General features: G+C 43.2%; 1 protein-coding gene across 2 annotated transcripts in view; it reads left to right on the forward strand.

The window, feature by feature from the left end:
* zfr (zinc finger RNA binding protein) overlaps nt 1-26,739 on the forward strand; it is a 1,162,720-nt gene that overhangs the window by 736,194 nt on the left and 399,787 nt on the right. The gene's annotated exons all lie outside the window — the stretch shown is intronic.

Raw genomic sequence — 26,739 nt, forward strand, 5'->3', positions numbered from 1 at the left:
AAATACACGTCAGACTCCTTGTTACTTAATTACCAGTAACTATGGCAATAATAATATAATGCTAATAAATGGAGTTATTTTTATAATCTTTGTTGATGATCTTATTCTAACATAACACCATTATTTGTAATTCACCTAATCTTCATCTGATTCTGATTTTTGAATTGACTGGAATTGTCATACTAATTTCCAGTTGCTATTTCTCTTTAATGTCTAAACAGTTGATCGGATATTCATGCAACTTCATAGATTTCTGATTTACCACCCATTTTTATTGTCTTCTACGAAAAACAAGTTCTCCACTTCTATATGTTTGTGAACATAATGCCTCACATATGATGAATAGAAAAAAATGCAGTTACTAACCATGTACAGCATATTCTTACACCAACTTAATCCTGTTTTTTTTTTCAGTTTTGTCTTCTACTGTTTTTGTACCCTCTTGTTGATGCATTTCATATTTTTTCATAATTCTCACTCATTTATTATGGGTATTTAATATAGGGTAGAGTTGGGCCATATTATTTTTAATATCCTTGAATTTTAGTCTCCTGTCCTGCCATTTTTATTTTGTGCTCTAAAGACTGGTGTTTGTTTCTTGTAGGTTTTTGATAAAGTTTAATTTGATATACTTTATGTTTATAGTACATCATATTGTAATTCAGCATCTGTCTTTTGCATAGTTCTATGGCTATAGTAGCTGGGAGAGGGTGGGGATGGAAGATGAGGTGGGCTAAAGTGGGTGGAGAGGGGACTGTGTGACACTAGATCAGTGTAATTCTTCCCTGGCAGATGCAGGCCAGATTGAGCTGGAGGGATAAAGATGTTACCCAAGAGCACAGACAACAAATGGCTGCCTATTGTATGTGTGTGTGTGTGTGTGTGTGTGTGAGAGAGAGGGGGGAGAGAGATGCAGAGATTTTGTCCTACTGTGTACTGACTGCATTACCAGTGGGCCACTTTAACTAGGTCCTACTTAGAGCTTCTTATAACTGCTTATGATCTGCAGTGGGAATGGAAACAGCTCTATAATCTGCTGTTCAACAAGCATAGTGTAGAAAGAACACATGCATAATGTGTTCATCTCAACAGTACCACAGACTACATCCTCCAAAATGGTGTTAGAACTGAAGCTCTCTACAACAGCTAAAATGAAAAACTAAACATTATAACCAGCCGTTTGTGCTTATTGTGCTGCTATAATACACTACTTCTGTGAGGTGTTTTATTTTGATTTAAGTTGATGACCTATTATTTTATTGTGAGATGTTAATAATTTAAGTTACAGGCTTTATTTATTTATTTATTTATATTTCAATGAATTAAAAATTCACCTCTGATCTTTAACATTTGTTTAACCTGAACATATTTATTTAACATATTTACATTAACTTTTTGTTAATTATTCTAAACAATGCAAATCTTACAAATCTTTCATAGTTTTTCCTAACCCTCTTTTTTTTTTAAAAATACATCCAATTTTAGTTAAATGGTTGTGATTGGCTTGATGGGGTAAGGGGGCAGACCTATCTGCAAGGACGAATAAACATGAGCTTGCTGATTGGTCCAGGCTACTTGAAAATGAAAATAATATTGCACTCACTCACAATGCTCATTTAGGTTCAGTGGGGCGGCTATGGCTGAGGGAGTAGAGCGGTTGTCCTCTAACCAGAGGTTTGGCGGTTTGAACCCAGGACACCATGGCATGGACACCTTGGCATACTGATACATAGAACAAGTGCTGCATAGATGCACTGAATGCATGTGTGTCTGAAAGTTCTGTATAAATACAAACCATTTACAGTTGATGTGTGAAATGTTTTGATGTAAAGAAATGGAAATCAGCATAAAAGCTACCAGCAACCGCCAATGAGCCTGTACTGTGAGCAAACATCCATAAATGTTTGCCTTATGAAAACCACAAACCTTCTACCAAAAAAGAACCACAGAATCCAAATAAAAAGGAAACCAGAAAGGAGATAAAATAAGATAACATCAATACAAACTATATCTGGCATCTGCTGGGAGGCTTGATGCCCGCTGGGAGTGAAAGGAGATTATGTTCAAGCCTAAATGAGGCTTTTACATTTTTTTTTAAATCCTGCAGGCATAATCTAATCTTATCTGTCTCAATCCAATTTTTAATGCTGGCAACACATAGGATTAAAGTAGTGCAGTTTGCTTTGTAGGCCATTTGACAGTGATGCAGCATCTGTTGCTAGAAGATGTACAGGTTAAAGTGGGAGAGATCAGGAGCAGAGGGGGTCTCAAACTGGGTTTGATGTTTACAGTGTTAGATCTGCAGGATTTGCAAGGCACAGAGCAGAGCTCAAATCCTTAGCATCAAAAGTGCTCTCTAGAGTCACTGGTTTTTTACATGTTTCTCTCACTGTTTTTATTATACATTTTTAAAGTTATCCTAATTTGACTGCATTTATGTAGTGCCTTTCTAGTTTTTTGCACATGAAAAGCAGCCCCTCTCTTACATGTGTGAGAGATGTTTGGGGTTTTGATGTTGAAAGACCCAATGCCACCCATGACCTGAAGTTGCCCATGATCCCAGGATGATGATCCATCCTAGTGAGTACATCCAAGAGATATACTTTACAACATAAATTTCTGGGTTAACTGGTGACATCTGGGAACAGGTCTGAATTATACCCCCAGGGGATCCTGATAGGGGCGGAGAATGAGATCCCTAACAAGACAAATCCAAGGATCATTTGACAGTGGATAAAATGGCTTCCAGCAAACAACAATAGAGAGTGACACCATATTAATGGCGACACGTGTGCAATCCTTCTAATAACAGTACTTAAAACATTAAGCAGTTTAGAACCTACTCAGCACGGAAGGCAATACAAATTCTGTATGATTGTTATTGTTATATCCTCTGATTGGGAAACTCACATTTTTATGATGTTTGGGCTTGACCAGTTTGAAATATGCAAGACTGAAGTCCGCTGCTACGATGATCACGCCGTCTGAGTGAGCTGTTAGCTGTTTGTTGATGACGTCAAGCAGCTTTTCAATCGCTACCTGAGCCCTTGGAAGACAGAATGGTCTGCACCTAACCGTGAGGAGCTCTAGGTCTGGGTAGCAGTGTTTGTAAACAACGCGGCTGTGCACCAGCTGTTGTTCACGTGAAGACACACACCTCGTCCTCTGCTCCTGAGTCCTTCGTTCGGTCCACTCAGTAAACAGAGCAGGCGGCTACTTTGATCGCTGTGTCCGGGGTGTTGTCGTTTAGCCAGGTCTCTGTGATGAAAGTCATACAATGAGGCGTGATTCAAATTCTGATCGCATCCATCTTGTTTGTATGGACAAGTGTACCATGGCGCACGGGACGTGGCTGTGCACATTTGGTAATTTGGTGAAGGGTTGTGTCTGGAGCATCTGGAAATAGGGAGAGATTTAGATGTACTGGGTGTGTTAGCGGCAGGGATTGACTTAACAAACAAGACATTGTTTTTTACCCATCTTATCCTTCCCTTTGAGGAGAGTGCACACCGCACAACAGTGTAGAAGTGTCATTTTGGTGAGGGCTGACTGCACGAGTCTTACAGAGAGAGAGAGAGAGAGAGAGAGTGGAGGGAGGGATGGGGGCTGTCACAAGGTGAATCTGTAAACTATCTATCCCCCATTCCAAATAGATATTTATATTCATAGGACAAACCTACTTAAAGGGAGGTATAAAAGTATAAAACTATGTCTGGTTATACCACCGCTATCAAACCCAGTACATCAATATAAGTAACTCCCATAAGAAAAGAAACGTAGATCAATGCAGCCAGTCTGTGGTACTGTGAGAACATTGCTCCTACGTGTCAGCTTGGTTATGTTCAGCAGCTGACAAAGGTTTATCATTCCCTCCAGTAAGGATCTATATCTTTCATAAAGATACTCATCAGAGTCAGTAAAATGATTTTGTCGGTCTCTGAAGACCCTTGTCCTCCTCAGTGACTGTAACAATCCACACCTAGCTCCACAGGAAATTTTTTATAAATTTTTTGCTCCACAGGATCCTCTAACGGTCATGTCATGTTTCAAAAGAATTGATTGCTCAGTGGGCGGTGCTTTTATACTGGTTGATCTGTTATCTCCAACGTAATCTGCTCCCGATCAGGTTAGCTGATCGGCATAAATTACCATGGTGATTTACCACGCAGTATAGGAACTATTCTGTTTAATTTACTGTTCATTCATACTGGTCATTAAGAGCCAGCATTATTAAAATTAGACTGTTTTATAACCATTTAAAAAACTAGTTGTAGGGGCTTTAAAATGACATCAGTCTCAGCAAATCTTTTTGAGCACCATCAGAGGAATAAATTAAAGTATAACTTATTTAGACAACATATGTTCCCTTCATAGATCAGCAGGTGTCACAGCTCAGGCCGCTCCTCTAGTATTTTACCTTTTTCGCTCTGCTCTCCTCCTATTCACCTCCTCCCCTGTGTGTGAATGTGTGAGTGTGTGAGTGAGTGCGGCAGTCCTGGCACCTGGCGCTAGTCCCACACCTGGTCTCATTCACCTCATCCGCAGCCCTACAAAAACCCCGGTCTTCGCTCCACTCATCGCCAGATTGTTCCGTCACCTCAGTGGATCACCGGAGCCAACCTGCCTGCCTTGACTCCAGCTCACAGGATCACCGGCTCAGTCTCAGCCAGCACCCAGCACCCAGCGTCCAGCACCCAGCACCCAGCGTCCAGCACCCAGCACCCAGCGTCCAGCACCCAGTGTCCAGCATCCAGCACCCAGCGTCCAGCACCCAGTGTCCAGCACCCAGCACCCAGCGTCCAGCACCCAGCGTCCAGCACCCAGCACCCAGCGTCCAGCACCCAGCGTCCAGCACCCAGCACCCAGCACCCAGTGTCCAGCACCCAGCACCCAGCGCCCAGCGTCCAGCACCCAGCGTCCAGCACCCAGCACCCAGCACCAAGCGTCCAGCACCCAGCACCCAGCACCAAGCGCCCAGCATCCAGCACCCAGCACCCAGCACCAAGCGTCCAGCACCCAGCTTGTTACCTGCCTCTGCGCTTCAATAAAAGGACTCTTTGTTCACTCACTAACCCAATCCTCTCTGTGTCTGCTTTTGGGTCCAGTTCAAAAACAAAACCTCACAGAAGGCTTTCTATTTAATGGAATCACTCATTAAGGGAAGAATCAGTAATTTCTCAACAAATCAGACTGGATTAAACCCCAGTCGTTGTCCTTTCTGGACCTAGACCGGGACCCATAACCAATAAATAATTGAGAAGAGTAAACTTTTGATAAAACATTTCTATTTTAACTGTCTCATCTATTCTAGCATTTACTTTACTTGTCTAGTGGCCCAGGAAGCTCACAGACCAATTATATGCGTTTAAACTATCTCACATGATGCAACTCAGCCAATCAAATCTGTGAATTCTGATTAACATTTCAACAGTCGATGAGTAATCTGAACACACCAGGGAGATTCACGGAGAATAGACAACAATATGTTCCGAGATCGTGGCGATTGTTAAAAGCTGGAATGTGACTCATCACTACACTATTCCAGCTCAGATTAAAAATCCTGGCCAGACAGACAAGAGCTCACTTCTCTCAATGAACAAGAAAAGTGGGGATAGGGTACAAGAGGAAAAGAAAGACAGAGAAAATCAGGCATTAACCCTTGTGTTGTCCCTGCTTCCCCCGGCTGTTGGCCCCCTCACATAGCCCACCCCATATTAGGACGCACACGTAGGGCAATAGACAAGTGAGCAGCCCTTGCAGGTGTATTTGTCACACCCACGGCACACGGTGTGAGTTTTACAGTCCTTTTTCCTGGGGCATATCTGACACCTCTTCCTCTTACTCGCCCTGAGCGGGGCTGCTGCTAGGGCTATGGAGGAGGCTGGACGCTCGTGTCGAGCATCGTAGTCGTCGTGGTCAAGAGCTCTCTGTACGGCGGCGGCGGCTTTTACAGCCTTCACAACCGTGGCGGACGCTTCCGTGCGGGGGATGCGCTCTCTTCGTGCGATGAACGGAGTCACGAGAGCCTTTCCCAGCTGCTCTAGGAACACCCTCCGCTTGTTCCGCTTGCCCGGCATCCAGTCTGGGTTGATCTCTCTCCATATCACGAAGGCGTTGTAGGAAGAGACGTTGAGAATGTTGTGAAAGACGACCAGGGGCCAGCGCGCGGTCATCCTCCTGCAGCTGTACTTTCCGATCACCTTGTCTAGGTTGTCCACGCCACCTTTGTTGCGGTTGTAGTCCAGGACGATGACCGGTTTCCCATCCTCGCGGTCGCTGACGTCGGCCTCGGAGTGCCGTGTGCTCAGGAGCACCACGTTCCTGTTTTTCTTTGAGATGTAGGACACCAGAGTGGCAGTGGGCGTGAATGCGAACTTGGATGAGAACACCTCTCTTCCCTTGACCGCGAGCAGCCCGGTCGGGAGCTCGGGCTTGTTCTTCCGAACCGCCCGACCACGGTGGCTTCTCTCCAGGAGCTGCGCGTGAGTTCGTAGGAGGTGAAGTAATTGTCGCACGTGACGTTACGACCGTGCAGTCCCTCCGTTACATCGAGCACTACCCGCAACCCCTGGTTCTGTTCTGGGCGTCCGCCGCTCGGCTTTCCGGTGTACACTTGCATCTTCCAAGCGTAGCTGGATTTCGCATCGCAGGCCACCCACGACTTGATCCCATATTTCGCCGGCTTGCTGGGCATGTACTGATGGAACGGACACCGGCCTAGGGAGAAAAACAGGAGGAGAAGAGATGAGAGGAGATGAGATGAGGACAAGGACTAGCAGCCGCTATCTACATAACATAATAACATAACATAACATAACATAATACCATAATGGGTTGTAGAGGCGCAGTAACTGCGACACCCATGCGTTCCCAGACCTCTCGCACGGCCGCCAATTTGTCCGTCGCCGTTGTCACCGTCGCCGTCCTCTCTGTCTTCTCGGTCTGCTTCTCCATCTCCTTGTCCGTCCACTTCTTGGTCTGGCTCTTTCGCGTCCTCTTCGGGTTCAGAGGATGGTTGCTGGGAGAATAGCTGTTGGAGAACCTGTTCTCTGGTGAAACGCTCCTGACGTGACATCGTGCCATGGTCCGGGAGGGTGGCACACGGAGAATGGCGCACCGGCTTCTATGTGGGTCTAATGTACCCCCCTAGATTACAATTGGAATCAGGTGTGGGTCTAAATGACCCCACAGAGCACCACAGCGCCCTCTCTGGCGGTCTAAATGACCCCCCTGGAGAATCGAGAATGACAATCCATTGGTCTCAATTACCCCAGGAGAATTGGATAATGACAATCCTTGGGTCACCCTAACCCTAACCCTGACCGGCCAGGGCTTGCTTATGATCACACGCACGCACACACACACACACACACACACACTCTGGGTCAATCCGACCCAGGAACAACACGAGGGTTAAAGCTGTTTAGTTGTTAAGTGTTAAGAATGGCTGAGACGGTAAACTAAAATTTTGTTAAACATAATTCAGTGTTTTTGTTTTCTAAAATGAAGCACTTTTTAAAAGAAACACATTTTATCAGAAAGCTTTTTGTTGTGTATGATATTTTACATAAGAAAAGGGCATTTACTTGTATTAGACTACATATACTTCTAAGTATTGTTAAATATTATTGAATTACACTTTCTTTGATCAGTTGTTGACCACACAAAGAAGTTGACACATTTAACATTTCAATATTTATATATAAATGAAATATATATTTATATATAAAATATATATTTCACTGAATCATAACACTAGTTCCACATTATGATGTTCCAGAATTAATTTCCCTGCTCTAGATCACCATCCTAATAACTTATAATACTATGGTATTGAGATACCTCAAGAAATACTTTTGTTCCTATAAATTTGCTCTAGAATATGGAGGCAGCTTTGATTCATGACCTCTGGGAACTATAGGGTACCAGGTCATCTTGTCCAGGTCAGATTTCTTTGGAACAGATGGCTGCTCCCCTAACTGAAGAGCTTTGCTGTGTAGATACAGGATTAAAGCTAAACTGATATTAATCTGGACACCTTATCATACTTCACATTTGGTTCAAAGGGAGCAGGACAAATCCCACATCATCCCAGAAGGAACTACTGATACAGGTGGATTGAGAATGGTATGGAACACTTTTTGCAATCATTAAAGTCAACACAGTCCTTGAAAGGATGGAAAAATAAATGTTTCTATTCTGCGCACAACAGAAGTGATTTAATAAAGACAGTAAATAATTCTTGATAATCTTGCAAATTCTCCTCAGCATTTTACTCACATTTTCCTTCTTTCTTGGTCCACTCTGCATCCTTCTCATGACCTTCACAGCAATCTTTCTTTAGTTTCTTCCCCATTATCACCTTGACCAGTTCTACACTGTTTCTATCACACCTTCTCATTCTGCTACAAATTAAATATTGAAAGTCAAATTTGGGTTCAATTAATCTCTTCACATTGCATTTTAGCGTTAACATCCAAATTATTTTAAATGATTGGTTGAAATAAGCCTTTCTTGCTGAGCCCATCTTAGTATCATGAACATAGTGACATATCTGCTGTGACTGTTTCTAAATGTGATGCCAATGCTCGTTCATTTATCAGAAAGCTTACCATTATAATGCTAGCCATCTGGGTCAACATAGCAATAACAAACCATTTTTACCCCTAAGTTAACTTTTTGTTTGTAAAGAAAGAGAAAAGATGTCCTGGATTTATCAGCATTGGTACAATTACTGCATGAGTAAGACAAAACATATTCATCTCTCTCGAGTCCCTGAGAATGCCTATTTTCTGCCTAAACCTATTCTTTCTTACCCTAACCCAGCTATAAATATATTTATGTATTAACAAAATCAAAGATTGTGTAAAAGTGAAAATGTGTTTGTTGGTGGAGAACAAAAACAAAGACTCATCATGTGGACAAACAACACTGGTGTCTGTAGTCTATGAACCAGGATTTCTGATTATTAACATATCTTCAGGTTGAATTGTGAGTTTTCAGTGTTACAAAGCTGGTTCACCATATCACCATGGTAACTTTAAACCTCTAATCTGCTCGGGAGCAGAATAAGTTCATGATAACAGATCAATTGATCTACAGCATCCTCACAGGGACAAAATAGTTTTGTGGGCACAGGGGTGGCTCAGAGCACCTCCACCTGTACCAGAGGATTAATCGGTGAGAGTTGTTAGCTGATTGATCCTCTGGTACAAAAGGCAGTAGGTCTACAATAATGTTACACATAATAAAAAGCAACAGATGATAGAGAAACACTTCTAACACTAAATCAATAAATCAGAACTGTTACAGCTACATTTAAATTCAACAAAGAATCTGTGGTTTTGACATAATTCCTGACATTGTTGATGCTTTTACTCTTATTTCATCACTCCAGCAACTTCTCTCTGCTTTGGCAACACAAACAATTAGACATTCCTTAACTTTTTATCTGCATCACATTATCATAATAGTAGCTTATGTATGAAAACTCTGTTTGAAAACGTAACGGCGGTTGTTAAGATAAGGATGATATCACATTTCACACTCGCATATGCACACACACACACACACACACAGACTCTCACTTTTCTCCCTCTCTGTCTCTGACTCACAAACACACACTCACAGATATACATACACACCCAGACATACATAGCGACACTGACTCAGCTGACATATCTGATCCGCTACAGTTTAAACGTTGATTTGTTCTAAATGACGCCACAATACAACACTGATCACCACATAATGATCAATACTTTTCTTTAATTAGTTAAATCTTTCTTCAGAACAGTGCGTGCATTCATCAGCCCGACCCGCTCGCTCTCATTCTCTCTCTGACACAGAGAGTCACCCAGACACACACACTCACAGACACACACACAGTGTGATCGGACAAGCGGGAGGAGATGACAGGGTGTGCTCGGTTTGGCTAAATTCGTTTTTTGAATGATGACACTGAGAAGAACAGTAAATTACTGACAGAGTCGGTAAACACTGTAAAAAATTACTTTTTTACAGTCCAAACATGTATGAAAAGACCCAAATAAACATTTTTGACTTGATCACTATGACCAAATGAGACAGGGAGAGTGAAAGAGAATTCTGAATGAATGAGACATGAACTTACACAAAGCTTCATTTAATGGCAGGGGTCAGCATTTCCCGTAGGTTATCAGGATGGCCAATGTTAAATTCAGTGCAGATCACGAAAGTTTATTCTGGGTATGTTGAACTTTGATCCCAGATGAGGGAATAAAAACGACTTGTTAATAGTATTAATATTAGCTTCAAAGATGAAAATAGGCTAATGTTGTATTCACAACATCTTGCATAGTTTAAACTGCAGGTAACACTTCTGCTGAGGCTACGAGAAATACCTAGGGGGCCACCAGGAAATAAAAGCAGGACAACCTCCAAAAAGGGAATGGTTTTGCATGTGCTGGCCACAGACAATTGCTCTCTCCTTTTATTTACTGACCGACTCTTCTCTAGTTTTGTGTTCCGCTATTGTCAATGTCACTACTGTTAGCATGAGGCGGTACCTGCAGCCCAATCAGGTTGCACAGATAGTCCAGCTCCTCCAGGATGGCACTTCCATACGTGCAGTCGCAAAAATCAGGATGGATCAGCCTGTGATTTCAATTTTTTACATTGATTTTTGGTGTGGTTTTGAATCCAGCTCTCAATGGGTTGATGATTTTGGTTTCCACTGACTGTTGTTACGGAATTTTGCTCTCAACAAATTATACAATGTACATCAGTAAAGATTTTTAACTTGAATAATTTGTTCATCAAGATATGTGTGATTTAAGTGTTCCCTTCTTTTTTCGGAACAGTGTATATTAACGACTGATGATGTTCAATCTGCAAAATGCACATTGAAATGTCCTCCAGACTTGCTGTTAATGTTTATAATTTTCTGATCTGTAAATGTGAAGGGAACTTTGGGAATATAAAGATGTGAGTGCAATGAAAAAACATGTATCTTTAAATATTGTCACTAGAGTATATACATATATTTTTCTGCACTGGTCGATGTTTTGACACTTAAAGACTGGAGTTCACAGATTATTTTCTCTTCATTTCCTAAAATATGACAAGGTGTGAATGAATAACACCTTCACATCCATTCAGGGTGTCATCCCGTCAGTGTAGCTGTCACAAGCTCATGATGCTATCTGACCTGTCCACAAGGTGTATAATGCCCTACTCCCATTAGGCATCAAGGCCTGGAAAAGCAAATTGTCAATGGTCTGGTTGACCTGTGGGTTGTGCTAAAGATGTTTATATAAGCTGTTTAAATAATGATACAGGACATTATGGCAGATAGTGAGAGTGAACAAATATTTGACAGAGGACAGCATCTGTTTGTCAGGATGCTATTAAGCCAGCAGGTTGCATAGCAGCTTCAACTAAATGCTTCAGTTTGTCTGACAACAGTCCCAATACTCAACCATTACTTGTTCAAATATAACAGCAACGTGTAAAAATGTTTTTTTTTTTTAAAATGCACTAAAGTTGTTCAATCGACTTACTTGGGATAAGAGTGTAGAAAGGCCAGCTATCCATGACCATTTTAACCTCTTATGCTCAGGGAGACTTATCTCATATAAGGATATGGACTGGTATGGAGAAAATGTATTGAAAATAACTCTGACACAGTTTTGTTTACCCCATCCCAATCATGTTCAACGAAATCTGCCAAGAATGTTAAACCTTTTTAACTTCATGTTCATTCAGGAGCCCGCCTTGCTGTGTCTTTGTAGTGCAGTGAAGAGTATTTAATAAAATAAGCGCCTCTATCTTTTCACAGTCCTATCATGGTTTTGATGCTACAAAACCTTTGCCTTTAAGCAGGCACTTCTTCAGGGAACAAACCACAGATTACATTACTGTAAAACTGTAAATGACTCTCACATTTTGCGCTGATACAAAAAGAACAAACTTATCCTTTCTACTGATATCTTTTTGAGTTTGATACTAAAATCTCCAGGAAACAGCCTTGCTCTTACTCTCTGAAGTCTTGTATTTAAAAAAGCTTTCATCTTCACCCACCTATTTGGTTGGGGTGCATATGTTGCCTGCAATGTTAACAAAAGCATTGCAACCTGTAATTTGACAATACTGAGTGGCAAACCTTTGTTTTAAAAAGTGCATGTGGTAATTTACACATCTTCTCCTTAAGGCTGTAGCCCAAATTGTTCAGTAGTACATATATGTGACTAGAATTGACTGCTGCTGACACCAGGCTTGGCACATCCTGTTTATGTCAAACTGCAGCCTCGATGACATAGAATGCTGAAAAGATAGTTGAAAGGCTTTGAGGCTCGATTGGTTGAACCAGGATACGACAGTAGTCTCACTGCATTAGCCTGATAACACTGGAGAGACTCACTGCTGCCACTTAGTTAGTTACACAATATTTAGTGCCTACGTTTCTAATTGCATTTTGATTTAAATGTTTTTACCAAATCCAGTTCATTTCTTATTTCTGCAACTGTTATACCTCAACTACTTTGACTCTCCAGAGCTGCATTGGCAGTATAATTCTGCCATAAATTCTTTGTTTCCTTTGCTAGGGGAAACAACAACAATGTTGGAGCTGCAACCTACACACTGAAAATACTTATTTTTGAATACGGATTTTGATTGTGCAATCACACAGATAACGCCTTACTGTTTTTGGAAATTAGCCCATTTAATGCCAGTGTTCCACCAAAATAAGTCCCCTTCAACATTATTTTACAAGAACACATGATGCATCCTGTGCTACGTGCTGCCTATGATGGTTCTGATTTGGTTTAAAGAAATAAAAAATACCATGCTGCTGTGTAGATCTGGTAATGCAGCAAACATATACGTATTTAGAATTTTAATAGCATATCAGCTTCATGCATAAAGTCTGAAGTTTACTATTTGGGGAGTATAATGATGCAATTTATTTCCACTTGATACCTGCTTATGTTCAAGTGCCTGAAAGGTGTGCAATACTTTTAAAGTTTGAAGTTCAAGCAGAGGGTAACAAAAATACTCAAACATCTATTTCAACAGCTATTTTTATTTCAAGATAGGCATACTGTCTGTGTAACTGCACCACTAGACCCCTGCTGTGTGTAGTCACAACCTTATTTCTGAATTGTAAAACTGAGCTGTGCCAAATGTTATGCATCCAACATGCTCCTTATCGACGCAGGTACATGCAGTGATTTTGCAAATCATGAGACCCAACAAGCACAGTGACAATTCTTCTGCCAAACTAAAAATAGTGGTTGGCTGGTTCTTTTTATCATTCACATTATTATGAACACAAGAGTCGATTGTAAAATTATAGCATCTATGCATTGTGCTGCTACAGATGAATGTTTTTTTTTACAAATATATGATTTGATATAGTGTGAAGTGAAGTGGGAAGTTGAAATGACAATTAAAAATAGCATACGAGCAAATTAATAAAGTTCCCATCACATGATCTATTCTTATCAAAGTCCCACCACTGCCAAATAAAGGCAATGGTAAGCTTTTTTTTTTTCTTTTAGTAAGCTGTCTTCCCACTAAACTCACAAATGGCTGACCTTTGAAAATTGCTGCATTTAAGCCTTTGCTTTTTAGCCTTCTGTAAATGTCACATAATGTTATTGGGTCCTGGCAGCACAGGATCATTAATCTTTCCTGTGCAGGCTGGAAGAGGGAAATATGGTGGGTAGAGCAGCTATATCACTCTAAGTACGGACATCAGAGCAGAAGTGTAAACATCATTTAGACACCACAGTTTTTCTGCTCAAATGGGTTTGATGTTGATGAAGAGAGACCTTCTTTCCAAAGTGCAGTGATGCACAGTGTTTGATCGATGTTGCCAGGAAGGTTGGTAGTTATTCCATCACTGGAGGAGGTGGAAAAGGTGGAATCCTCCTCTTCCACAAAGACACAGAACAAAGTTGTCCTCTGTGCTTCATTTTTCCACTCCAGCAAGTAACACAGATGGCCATTAATATGCTGATGCTGAAAGCAAGTATAATTTAGTTGAACCTTCAGTTCTATAACATACTGTATCAGCTCAAACTTAAAAGTAATTATAGGCCTGGAATTATAAAAATAAATTGAGAAATCAAGTAAAGTGGATCAAATCAACAGTTCAGCAGAATTTTATGTTGCTCCGATTAAAATTGTCTTGTGGTTTATTTTCTTTGCTCACCTATAATGCAAATGCAGTTTATGTATAAAATATAAATAAAATATTTGAAATTAAGTAAGTTAGTTTTTCGTAACAACCTACTTTTGAGTTATTTATTAAAGTCTATGGATACATCAGTAATCGATTTACAGAGCGCAGTCTATTCAAATGCTTTATGTTGCACACCAAAACAACTGTGGATAAACTCATTTTGATGATATGCACAGTTTTTGAGTGATATACCCCATTGACAATGGCACCCAAGTGATAATGACATAGGAAACAGAGCAGTTAAGAGGATAAATGATAACACCTTCATTAGACAAAGATGTCTAGTGACTATGGTGATCAGAAAGAAGTATAATTGACATTGTTATAGAATAAAAAACATAGGGAGGAGGTTTAGATTGATTTTAATGTCCCCCTCTAGTGAAGATCGTTTTTAATAGGTCCCCAGTTCCCAGTCTTCCCCATCTGCATGCTAGAGTGCCTTGGGCAAGATACTGAACCCCGAACAGCCCCTGATAGAAAACGTGCTGCCCATAGATGCACTGTTTGAATGTGTGTGTGAATGGTGAATGGCAATAAACTGTACTGTAAAGCACTTTGAGTGGTCTTCAATACTAGAAAGTTCACTATATAAATGCAGACCATTTACCATACTTTGAGTGAAATAAGCAGTCAATGTCAAGGCTAAGTATTTTAATCTAATATGAAAAAAACTAAAGTCAGTCTTAGAAAAAAGATCTGATTCAGACAGCGGGATGTCACAAACCTAAGAAACCAATCCTGTCAACTTGCAGGTGTGGCTAAGTACCTGGGTCCACCCAAGTCGTTTGCATGTGCCCTTAGGAAAAGATGAGAGAAGAAGCAACCTGTCAGCAAGCTAAATAGGGAGAAGATGCTACTTCATACTGTCAAGTTATGTGTTATGGAAATTTGACCAGGTGAGACTTCTGAAATAAAGAGATTTGAGAATCATAGTCTTTTAAGTATACTTTAGTCCTTGCAAGGAAGGTCAGACAATCATACAGCATGCGAAGAGCATTCTGCAGAGGGAATGACAAAGAAACAGTTGCAGGCGTGTGCTTTTTATGCAGATGCAGTGAAGAGATGTGTGTGTGTGAAGAGTTGAACTATCTGTGTGTGTGTGAACTATGTGTGTGTGTGTGTGTGTGTTTGTGTTTGTGTGTGTGTATGTATGAAGAATGATTGAAGAATTACTAACTTGGTTGTCACTGTTCTTCAGCAGGTAACAAGACCACCAACAGCCTGACATCCCTGTGAAGTATGGTGGCTTGGACCTTTTCTCTTTTTCCCTGTGATTGGACAGTTTGTTTTTGCTTTCGGAGATCTGCCAAGCTTGAATCATCCCCTCAGCAAATTGTGGCTACTTAACCAGACAATATCCCCAACAGTGACATTTCTCCGTGCAGTGTGCCACTTGCTTCTTACAAACAAGTTGGGACCAGCATGTTGGCTCCAGTGCCTCCAGGACTTTTTCATCTCTGACTGGATTGCTATGAGCCTTTTATAAGGGTAGCTCAAAAAGTTGATATCCCCATTTTGAGAGGCCTGACCATGAAGGACCATACTGGGTGTGAAATACTGACTGCCAGCTCTGTACCCTGACGTCGATTGGGCATTCATTTGCAAGGTTGGATGCAATATGAAGAGCTGTCTGGAACTTACTGTAACAGAGCACAGACTCTTTTCCAAGGTTCCGGAGTGCCCTCTTTACCACACGGCCTCTGCAGCACCATTCCTGTGTGGAGAATATGCTGGATTTTCCACATCCACTCCTTTACATTTTCGGAAGCAGTTTCCTCCTGGGACATATACAAGTCCCCCAAGACAGTTTTTGTGTCAGTGATATCGGTGCCTGGATCTGACCAGATCTTTCTTGGATGCACCCTGATTGCTGTAATTCTTTGATAGGCCACCAAGAAAACTCCAGTTGATAGGGTGTTGACTAGTCCTATAAGGATGGCTCTAATGGCCATGCAGCAAAAGACAACCCCCCAGACTTTAAGTGTCACTCTTTTCTTGATGTCATCTTTTACTTCATAGGGTCTGAAGATGTCCTTGTTTGTAAACTCAAATGGGGCAGCAGGTTCAGTTATATCTAGAGGCAAGTAACCCATTACTTGTTGGCATTTTCTTGCTTTTGCTTTTCTGCAGACCATGCAGCAGTCCACAAGTTTTTGAGCTATTCTCCTCCCCCTTATGACCCAAGCCTTCCTTCTCATCTCAAGAAAGGTTCTGGCCACTCTGTGGTAGTGGTGCAACACAGGTTTCATTGTGCACAGGAGTTCTGCATTGGCTAATGAGTCTCTCCCCTTTACCAGCAGTAGCGTGCTGGGACCAGGGAAAGACTCTCGAGATCATGGGTTAAGAAAACAACCAGAGGATGGACAGAAGAAGAAACTGTGTGTGTGTGTGTGTGTGTAAGCAAACAATAATCAAAATAATAAAATGTTTAGGGTTAGGGTTAAGTCCCGGCGCATCACTGATGAGGGCACCCTCTGGTAGCAGAGTATCTTGTTACACCACCGCCCAGCGGCTCCTTGTCAGTGCCAAAATTAATGATCAGCAACAGCAGTGTGAGCAACGCTAGGCTGGATTAAGTCATATTTATCAGATCGATTTGTAATTTGTAAACTAGTCCATGCATTTGTTACCTCTAGACTGGATTATTGTAATTCTTTATTATCAGGATGTATGTCTGTAAAAAGCCTCCAGCTGGTCCCACCATGCACTGAGCACTTCTCTCTCTCCCTCTCTCTGTCTCTCTACCCCCCATTTATTTTACAACGTCACTAACTTTGTGATTTTTCCCTCCCATAGTCAATCAATCAATCAATCAAATTTTATTTGTATAGCCCATATTCACAAATCACAATTTGTCTCATAGGGCTTTAACAAGGTGTGACATCCTCTGCCCTTAACCCTCAACAAGAGTAAGGAAAAACTACTAAAAAAACCCTTTTAACAGGGTAAAAAGAAGGTAGAAACCTCAGAGAGAGCCACATGTGAGGATCCCTCTCCCAGGACGGACAGAAGTGCAATAGATGTCAAGTGTAAATAAGAACTTTAGCAAGATAAGGGTATTTAATTAGAATAAACATTTTGTAGCATAACTGAAGGTCAATGAATTGATGGATTATTGTCAGTAATGGTCGAGTATCTGAGGAGAAATATTATATATCAAGCAGTCTTGTTGTAATCATAGTCCATGGTCAGCTGCCACCTCGGTCGTGGTCCACCACCATTATCAGATGCCAACACGATACAGGATCCGCCATTATTATCACGATCAGCCAGCACGATACAGAATCCGCCATACAGGTTCGGTCACTATGATCACGATCTCTGATACGCGATCCACCATGATAATCCACGATGTGGCCGCAGCCCTGTGGAACACCGTGGTTAACTTTGGTGTGCACACATGACTCATCATTAATTTGCACGAATTGGAATCGATATGAAAAATATGATTTAAACCAGTTTAGGGTGGTTCCTTTATTGCTAATTAACTGTTCTAATCTCTGTAATAAGATTTGATGGTCAATTGTGTCGAATGCTGCACTAAGATCTAACAGAACGAGGACAAACACAAATCCCTGATCTGAAGCTATTAGAAGGTCATTAGTGACTTTTGCCAAGGCTGTCTCCGTGCTGTGATTATAGTCCCTTTATATGTGTGATAAGGGTCCCGCCCAGAACACGTCTTTATGCCAATATACTATAATCCTCACAGTGCCCCTAGTTGTGACAGGAAGAACACGTCTTTATACTTTGACATGCTACCCCAAGCTTTTTCATTTGATCCTCCTCAAAATTGGTTAGGGAAGCCTTGAAACATTAGTGACGCCATATTGTGACACTGAAGCCTTTACGTTGAATGGCGATGGCTTGACCTTCGATGGAACGCCAACAACAGGAAGTGATTGTAAAACCACTGCCGGGGGCCAAAACATTCTCGAAAACTCACCTAATTTCGCAGGCGCATCAGGTCACTTTAAATTTACATATTTGTATGTGTTCGGGAAATTGTGTCTGTGATGTCCCCCCACAAAGATAAAGATCAGCAGATAAACCAAGGCTCACAGGAGGCCATAACATATAAGAAGGACACCACTTTTGGTAGGGTCACAAAATTAGGAATTTAGTAGTAACAAACGAAATCCCGTCAAAGTAAAGCAAGAAAAGAGATGGAGATTCGGCCAAAATGAACAAAAGATGAGGAAGACGCTGGACCAGCCACAGAGTTGACACATGTAGTTATCTTTCCTGCAGTGCCCAAAAAGCACATGAAAAATTAGTTTTGCCCAGTCCGTCTGGGTTGCAAGGGCCCATAACTTCCGCTAGTTGCCCTAATTATTATTATTATTATTATTATTATGATTATTATTATGATTATGATTATGATTATGATTATTATATTAACTGTTGCTGCTATCATTAATAACATCTTTACATCCATAAATATGGATCTTTACATCCCAAAAATTTCTGGATTCAACCTGGAGAGGTAGATCACGGGAGGACAGCCACACCTTCTTATCAAGTTGATAGGCGGGAGCATGGGTTGTGTGACGGTCAGTGAAGCGTTGGTTCCGGGCAGAAGAGTGGGGCAGGGTGGACCACGCCTCTTTCCAGTTGGCCTGTAGAGGGGGCACTGCCACTTCCTCCTCCTGGGCTGGGAACAAGGGAGGTTGGAAACCCAGAGAAGCCATGAATGGGGACAGATCTGTGGCCGAACTGGTTAGGGAGTTGTTTGCATATTTGACCAAGGGCAGCTAAACGATCCAGGAGGCAGGATGGCGGGTGGAGACACAATGAAGGGCTGTCTCGAGGTCCTGGTTTGCCCGCTTCGTCTGACCGTTTGTGGGTGGTATCCAGAGGCGAGACTTGCAGTGGCCCCCAGCGCCCGACAAAAGGCCTTCCACACTTGAGATGAGAACTGTGGGCCCTGGTCTGATACTATGTCCAAGGGGATACCATGCAACCGAAAAACATGGAGGGTGAGGAGATCTGCAGTTTCTGTGGTGGAGGGCAACTTAGGGAGGGGGACAAAATGGACAGCCTTGGAAAACCGGTCAACAATGGTTAATATAGTGGTGTTACCTTGTGAAGGTGACAGACCGGTGTCAAAGTCCACAGCTATGTGAGACCAGGGTCTGCTGGGGACAGGTAGAGGGCGCAGGAGACCGGCTGGAGTCTGGTGGGAAGCCTTGCTGCGGGAACAGATGGATCAGGCGGACACAAATGCACGGGTGTCTTGAGACATAGACGGCCACCAGAACCTCAGCCGGACGAAGGTGAGGGTGCGATGAAAGCCTGGTAGGCAGCTGAGTTTAGAGGAGTGCCCCAACTGGAGGACCTGGGACCTGGCTGACTCAGGCACAAAGAGTGTGTTAGGTGGGCCATTACCCTGGTCAGGGTGTGAAAATTGGGCCTCCCGTACCAGGGTCTCCACCTCCCATGTGGCGGATCCAACCACACAGCTCGATGTTAGGCTTCTGAGGATAAGTTTGGCAAGAGAAAGCGTCAGGCTTGGTGTTGCCGGTTCCAGGACGGTACGTGAGCGTGTAGTTGAAGTGGCCTAGAAACAGAGCACAGCGGGCCTGGCGAGAGCTCAGCCACTTGGCGGAGTGCAGATAGGATTGGTTTTTGTGGTCCGTCCACACTATGAATGGCTGTTCGGCTCCCTCCAGCCAATGACGCCACCCCTCCAGAGCCAACACCACCGCTAGTAGTTCCGATTGCCCACGTTGTAATTGGGAAAATAGGCACAGGGATGCAGTCTGTTATCTTGGGTGGTGCGCTGGAAAAGGACCGCTCCCACCCCAGTATCTGAGGCATTCACTTCAACCACAAACTGCAGCTTGGGGTCAGGATGTATTAACACAGGTGCACTTGTGAAGAGTTGTTTAGTGTGTTAAATGCAGTTTCTACCTCAGGAGTCCAGATGAAGGGGAACGCAGGAGAGGTGAGTTGGGTGAGGGGAGTAGCCACTCGACTGTAGTTCCAAATGTAGTGCCTGTAGAATTAACGAAACCCAGAAAATGCTGCAAGCTGCTTGCGGGTAGAGGGAGTGGGCCACTCTGCCACTGCCTGGACCTTGGCTGGGTCTGTCTTCATCCGGCCCATGCTCAATAATGAAACACAAGAAGCTCACAGACGTTACATGGAATTCACACTTCTCTGCCTTAATATAAAGCTTGTTCTCCCAGAGGCGGCAGAGTACTGACCCGACACAGTGAACATGCTCCTCCTTGTTCTGGAAGTATATATACAAGATGTCATCGTGGTACACAAAGATGAAGCGGTCCAGAATCTCACAGAGAATGTCATTGACAAGGGCTTGAAAAACAGCGGGGGGTATCGGTGAGTCCGAATGGCATGACTAGATACTCGAAGTGGCCCAGAGGGGTGTTAAAAGCCGTTTTCCACTCGACTCATTTTCTGATCCAGATGAGGTGTTCGGCGTAGGTCCAGCTTTGAAAACACTGAGGCTTGATGAAGTGGCTCGAAGGCAGGGTCAATTAAGGGGAGAGGGTATTTATTTTTTATGGTGATTTCATTCAGTCCTCTGAAATCAATGCATGGGCGGAGTGTTTTGTCCTTTTTGGTCACGAAGAAGAACCCTGCGCCTACAGGTGAGGAGGGAGGGGGAATGAGACCAGCTGCCAGGGATTCATTAATATAAATTTCCATGGTATTCCAGTGGGAATGACAAAAGGGGCTCCAGCTGATTACAAACAGGTAGACCAGTCAATATCGGGATTAAGCATCTTAAGCCAGGGCTGACCAAGCACTATAGGGGCATAAGGGGAGGGAATGGCAAGTGACTTGATCCTTTCACTGTGATTTCCTGACAGAATCAGTTCCACCTGATCAGTCTGGTGAGTGATTTGGGCCAACAACCTGCCATCTAGGGCATTAACCTTGCGTGGAGAGGGGTTGGGGAATGTTGGCTTGCAGGACGAGTGAAGCATCAATGAAGTTGTCATCCGCTCCGGAGTTCACAAGAGCGGGGAGGGGAATGGTGATGCCATAAAAGGCTGGCTTTGAATTGCATACGTGAATAAGAGAGTGAAGTGGTGGAAAAGGTGTGGCTCATCAGAATCTCTCTCACATCTGATGAGCCTTTTCTTTTGGTAGAGAAGGGCCAGTAAGTGTACAGCCTTACCGCAGTAAATAAATAATCCTGCTACCATGCGTCGCTGGCGCTCTGCTGGTGAGAGGCGAGCACGACCTAACTGCATGGGATCTTCGGCGGAGAGGTAGAGAGCTGGCCCCCCTTGTCGAGGGGGTAACACAAGCTGGCTGGGCACTGGAAGTTAGCCTGGGTGGAGCTCTGGTCTTAGGGCAGTGATTACTATTAGATCTTTCCCTGCGACGCTAACGGATGCAGTTGTCTAGCCGTATGGATTAGGAAATGAGTGTGTCGCAGCCGTCTGTCTCATCTCTGGTCCGTAACTCATCTTTGAGGTAACCCTAACCCAAACACAAACACCCCTTGCAATGAAAATTCATCCCACTTGTTGGAACCTGGTATTTGTGAACTACAGTTCGGCCTACATGTGTAGTCAGAAGCCTGAGCACATGTTCTTTGTTCTGGAGACAAACCAGAGCCTCCAGAACTCAACCAACCAAAAGGCAGCGACGCAAGAGCCTGCCTAAGAACTTCACAAGAGCTGCATCGCACAGCTGAACCACAAAAACAGGAGCCACAAACGAGCAAGATGACTTCACTGGACTTTGAACAGCACAGCAACTTTTTTTTCCCTTTCCATGGATGGGTAACACCACTGGGCTTAATAATTATACTAGGCTAAGCAAAGACTGTTTATTCGACTCCGTGTGATGTTTATAAGTTTGATTTGTGTTGCTGTGATATTTTGGTTATAAGTTATTTGAAAGTTAATGATAGTTATGTTATGCTCTTCATAGCCTTTCTTTGCATGCATCTAGTAACTTTCTCTAATTTGGCACCAACACACACACATGTCGTAAACATTCCAAAGGGGGGCGTTATCTTTGGAGTGGCCAGCCGCCATTTTGAAAGCACACTCACTCACACAGACACACACACGCATACTCACATACACATCTTTATATAGTAAGTACACCGTTAGTACCTCTACACTGTCAAGAACTCTATATCCTTCAACTTAGCTAACTATCTATATGGTAATTTTGGTTATAGTTATTAATTTAATTGTTAATCAGAGTTCCAAATTTGTAGTTAGTACTTTTATGAGACTTAATCAATAAATTGGCTATCTTTTCCCTTCCTTTGAAGGGTGGTGCCCCGAGGTAACTTTAATCAATTAAAGTTATTATTTAATATTAATATTTTTAATATTAATATTCAATATTTTATTTTGATAACCAAATTTATTGAATGCCGAAAGGCACACCATTTTATGGTGTCATGTTAAATGCATTATTGCACAACACACTGTACTGCGAGAATGTAAAACTCTACAGAGTACTCAGCCACTGATCTCGATCCCTGTTGTAATGTGAGAATCTGATTAGCTTCTTCCTTTCCCTGAACCTGATAATCAAAAATCATCCTCATCTCAGCTATGAAGGAAGGATACGAGTGACAAATGGGTGACCCCCTATCCCACAAAGCAGTAACCAACTGAGCTGCCGTACCTGATATTAGCCCGATGATGAAAGCCGCGTGGGACTGATCTGTAGAATACATCGCAGGCTGCTGTTGAAACACTAGGGAGCATTGGAGAAAAAAATAACCACAAGCCCCTAATTCCCCAGAATAACGCTCAGGTGTGGGAATGAATGGCTCTCTGAGGCATGGAGGCTGGGCTGATAGTGAGAGAGAAGAAGCTGCAGGGGCAGGAGAGTCTTGCGCAGGGACGGGAGCAGCATCGCGGGAAGAGGAAGCGGCGAGGTGAGTAGTTACTTGATCCCAGTTAGAGCTGAGCCGGTTGACGTTGGTTTGAAGGGTTTGAAGCATGTCCACTATATCGCGTGTTGTCCCACAAGCGTACCTTAAGCGGTCAGGGCTTGACGGAGGGAATCTATGTCTGCCAGGTCCATAGTTGGCCAGAGCTGGTGATGATGATTGAAGCCAGGTGTGGAACTCGCACCAGGTGCAAGGAGTAGAGACTGTGCCCACGCACACACACACTCACACAGGGAAGGAGGAGGAAAGGAGAACAGGGAAAATAACATAGTAACGGCCTGAGCCATGACATTTCTGTGTTTTTCCTCATGTGTCTCTCGCCTCTGTGGGACCACTCCTTCTGCCTTCTGAATCCAGGGAGAGTTAATTGGCCAACTAATCTCAGCTGTGCCAATTACCTCTCTCTGGTTCACCTGGAGGTGCTCTGATGAGCCACCTCCATATACCCCCATTGCCAAACTCAGGCCGGGTAGCCATCCAGCCTGACCTACTCGCCCTCCCTTCCCCACAGGCTGGGAGAGGAAGCAGGCCGCACACAGAGTCTCTCAGGAGGCTGGCCAGGTGGAACCAGGAGAAAGCAGGTGCCACCGCACGGCCGACGTGTAACCAGAAGCAGGCATCTACCTCACAGCCGACGTGGATCCGGCAGCAGGGGAAAGTGTCAACATCGCAGATGGTTTGGATCCAGCAGCAGGGGAGAGCATCAACATCTCAGCCGACTTTGGACCCGGAAGAGGAGTGGACACGGTACCGTGAAAATTATAGAGAAACCCAACAGTTCCCACAATGAGCAAGCACTTTGACAACTGTGGAGAAAAAAAACTCCCTCATTAACTGCCTCGAGCAGGTTGGGTTGAGCGGAGAAAAAGGGGAAGAGAGGAGAAGTGGGTCAGGCCATGGTGGAATCTGGCTGCATGCAGTCTACGATTAACCAGAACCTGGTTTGACCGGGTGCTTTGGTGGAGGCATGTTGGGTGAATATTAAGTGTATGCATGGTGATATTCACAAATATCCTGTGGTGAAAAAAGCATAGAATCAAGGTTGCGGTTTGTGCCTTGTGCGTCCCCTAATCCTGGGGGCGGTTTCAGTTAGTAGTGGGGCACTGTGCGTGGGTGAACTCACAGCGGATAGGGATAAACAACTGCGCTCAGGTGTGACGTGAGGTTGCCAAAATCATTTGTTTGTGCCTAAAAGTTGTCTGGAAATTGTTTTCCAGACAGCTCATTACAACTCAATGGCTGGTCACATTGGATATTATAAGACACTAGACCGGATAATGACCCAATTTTATTGGCCTGGCTTTGACAGGGATGTGAGCTGCCTGCAAATATCAACTGGTGAGCCAGCCGGCCATTTCCAGAGTGCCTTTGTGCCCATTGCCATTAATCAAGGTTCCATTTGAGCACATTGGTATGGACCTCATCCGGCCATTTCACCGGAGTGCACGAGGATATCGCTTTGTGTTAGTCCTGGTGGATTACACAACGCGGTTATCCTGAGGTGGTGCTGCTGCGCACAATCTCTGCAAAGACTGTTGCGCAGGGACTGTTTAAGGTCATCTCCCGAGTTGTGATCTGAAAGAGATCCTGACTGATCAAGGCACCTTTTTCATGTCACAAATACGTAGGTACCTGTACCGATTATTGGGCAATAAATCTATTCGGACCAGTTTACCACCCACAGACCTAAGGTCTTGTGGAGCGGCTGAATAAATGTTAAATGGTTTGTATTTATATAGCACTTTTTTAGTCTTGATGACCACTCAAAGCGCTTTACAGTACAGTTTTTTGCCATTCGCCCATTCACACACACATTCATACAATGCATCTATGGGAAAACTTTGAGATCCATGTTCCATAAGTTTATTCATGAAAATTAATGCAATTGGAATAAATGGCTTGACCATCTGTTTTTTGCAGTGCAGGAGATGCCCTAGGCCTCCACAGGATTTTCTCCCTTTGAGCTGCTATTTGGCAGAAGACCACAGAGCATGCTGGACCTACCTAGAGAAAAATGGGAGGAAGGTCCAAGCCCAAGTCAAAATGAAAATCAGTAAGTCCTGGACTTGCAAGTGTAGTTCAGAGTGGTTAAAAGGGCCATAAAATAAATCTGTATAAATGTAGTGATATTAAGACAATTCATACCATTCTATCTGAAATACATACAGTTTTATGAAATAACACATCAATATGTTCAATAGAGTTTAAGAGATAAAAAAGGAAGTGTCTTTGTTTGAAATAGACAATGAGTTCAAGTGTACTTTCACCTCAGCCAATAAATGCTTTAGTCCTCCTCCTGACTGTCCACTGACTGGTGATGCTAGAATGAGAAAATTAAAGGAATCGTTTATAAATTGTATTTGCGATGAGAGCAGAACATTGAAGTTGGCGTGTGTGGATACAAAAAAGAGACAATGCCATCTGTTTCAGTGTGTGTACCACGGCCTGACGCCATTATCCCTGAGCTAATGTGCAGCATTGCACTATTCAGTTTTTTTTTGTCCTCTTTGAGATGAGCCAAGATTGCAAAGATATCCCCGAACCATCAGAGGAGATTTCAGAGAGTTTTTAGAGAAAACCTTTTCCTGTACTGGATGGCGAGCCTAGCCCATGATATACAGAACCTGTTGCCTGCAGTAAGGAGGTTGTGAACTGAGAATCTACTTCAAGTGCGTTTGGATCGAACTGTACACACACAGCTCCGGAGACAGAGAACATACATACATTTTTGGGATCATGAACTGTGACTCTTTTTTTTTCTTATCTTATCTTATTATTTTTTCTAAGTGAATCTGTGGATGTGCTTTAATGTGCTTTTCTTCATACTGTGCTTAGTGCTAACACACTGGCTACTCAAGCAAAACTCCACACACTTGGGCAGTTATCACTTGGGAATTTGCTCCAGGCCATGACACGTCAACAGCGCCTGTATAAAAGAAGGGGTAGGCTGAGACAATTTACACCAGGAGAAAAAGTACTTGTATTGCTTCCTTCTTCTAGGAAGAATGGCACCACCACCAAGTGGCAAGGGGCCTTTGTGGTGACACTGCGAGTGGGATGTCAATTATGAGGTTGTGCAGAGTCACACAGATTTACCACCTAAATCTTCTGAAAGCATGGAGAGAGGCATAGTGTCTGGTGGTGAGTGAGAGATACGAGTTGGAGCCTGAGGTGCTAAATTCCATCAATCCAGCCTCGCCTCTTTGTGATGACTCTCTCTGCACAGCCCAGAGAGATTAATCACGTTCACTCTCGCTGGAGTAAACGTCACTCACGTGTACGTTCATCATATGAAAACTGTTCCTTCAGTTTATTGTTCACGAAAAATATGAACGTATACCCCGGGTTGACGAGCTCCTGGACCGGCTGTTCACTGCATGTTTCTTTACCACACTGGATTTGACCAAGGGCCACTGGCAGATTCCACTGTCTCCAGCATTTGCATGCTGCATATGCTGCTGCCTATCTGGAAGATGTCATCATTCACAGTGACACCTGGGCAGAGCATGTGCAGCGGGTGGACTGGATAGCTGGAGTCATTGAGGCAGGCTGGGCTCACAGCCAAGCTGAAGAAGTGTGCAGTTGGACGGAGGGAGGTACTTCCTCAGGTGGA

The sequence above is a fragment of the Hippoglossus stenolepis genome, chromosome 9, assembly GCF_022539355.2.
Source record: "Hippoglossus stenolepis isolate QCI-W04-F060 chromosome 9, HSTE1.2, whole genome shotgun sequence".
Classification (NCBI taxonomy): domain Eukaryota; kingdom Metazoa; phylum Chordata; class Actinopteri; order Pleuronectiformes; family Pleuronectidae; genus Hippoglossus; species Hippoglossus stenolepis.